This window comes from Arachis stenosperma, chromosome 3, assembly GCF_014773155.1.
Source record: "Arachis stenosperma cultivar V10309 chromosome 3, arast.V10309.gnm1.PFL2, whole genome shotgun sequence".
NCBI lineage: Eukaryota > Viridiplantae > Streptophyta > Magnoliopsida > Fabales > Fabaceae > Arachis > Arachis stenosperma.
Genome location: NC_080379.1, coordinates 109,577,014 through 109,578,480, shown reverse-complemented (window position 1 = coordinate 109,578,480; position 1,467 = coordinate 109,577,014). Strand labels below are relative to the sequence as shown.

At 39.5% G+C, this 1,467-nt stretch overlaps 1 non-coding gene across 1 annotated transcript; it reads left to right on the top strand.

Moving 5' to 3' along the window:
• The first annotated feature begins 552 nt into the window (after positions 1-552).
• On the top strand, positions 553-660 carry LOC130971919 (small nucleolar RNA R71). Its single transcript, XR_009083120.1, has one exon. It is a non-coding gene; the product is annotated as a small nucleolar RNA R71 (small nucleolar RNA).
• The last annotated feature ends 807 nt before the right edge of the window (positions 661-1,467 follow it).

Sequence of the window (1,467 nt, the reverse complement as noted above, 5' to 3'; positions counted from 1 at the left end):
CTCTGTCTGTTGCTGAGAAGATGATGGAAAAGGCTTGCCATTGCTAAACCTGTTTCTTCCACCATTATTGTTGTTGAAACCTTGTTGAGGTCTCTCTTGATTCTTCCATAAGAAATTTGGGTGATTTCTCCATGAAGAATTATAGGTGTTTCCATAGGGTTCTCCTAGGTAATTCACCTCTTCCATTGAAGGGTTCTCAGGATCATAAGCTTCTTCTTCAGATGAAGCATCCTTAGTACTGCTTGGTGCATTTTGCATTCCAGACAGACTTTGAGAAATCAAATTGACTTGTTGAGTCAATATCTTGTTCTGAGCCAGAATGGCATTCAAAGTATCAATCTCAAGAACTCCTTTCTTCTGAATTGTTCCATTGTTCACAGGATTCCTTTCAGAAGTGTACATGAATTGGTTATTTGCAACCATTTCAATTAGCTCTTGAGCTTCTGTAGGCGTCTTCTTCAGATGAAGAGATCCTCCAGCAGAGCTATCCAAAGACATCTTGGATAGTTCAGACAGACCATCATAGAAAATACCTATGATGCTCCATTCAGAAAGCATGTCAGAAGGACATTTTCTGATCAATTGTTTGTATCTTTCCCAAGCTTCATAGAGGGATTCTCCTTCCTTCTGTCTGAAGGTTTGGACTTTCACTCTAAGCTTACTCAATTTTTGAGGTGGAAAGAACTTTGCCAAGAAGGCATTGACTAGCTTTTCCCATGAGTCCAGGCTTTCTTTAGGTTGTGAGTCCAACCATGTCCTAGCTCAGTCTCTTACAGCAAAAGGGAATAGCATAAGTCTGTAGACCTCAGGGTCAACCCCATTAGTCTTGACAGTGTCACAGATTTGCAAGAATTCAGCTAAGAACTGATGAGGATCTTCCAATGGAAGTCCATGGAACTTGCAATTCTGTTGCATTAGAGAAACTAATTGAGGCTTAAGCTCAAAGTTGTTTGCTCTAATGGCAGGGATAGAGATGCTTCTCCCATAGAAGTCAGGAGTAAGTGCAGTAAAGTCACCCAGCACCTTCCTTGCATTGTTTGCATTGTTGTTGTTTTCGGCTGCCATGTCTTCTTCTTTGAAGAATTCGGTTAGGTCCTCTACAGAGAATTGTGCCTTAGCTTCTCTTAGCTTTTGCTTCAAGGTCTTTTCAGGTTCAGGGTCAGCTTCAACAAGAATGCCTTTGTCTTTGTTCCTGCTCATATGAAAGAGAAGAGAACAAGAAAATGTAGAATCCTCTATGTCACAGTATAGAGATTCCTTGAGGTGTCAGAAGAACAGAAAAATAGAAGAAAGAGGTAGAAGAATTCGAACTTAGTGAGATAGAGTTCGAATTGTGCATTGAGGAGGAGTGGTACTCCATAAATAGAAGGATGTGGGAAGAGAGGAAGAAATTTTCGAAAATTAAGTTAAAAAGATTTTAAAAACATTTTGAAAAACTTGAATTGATTTTCGAAAACTAAAAGTGGA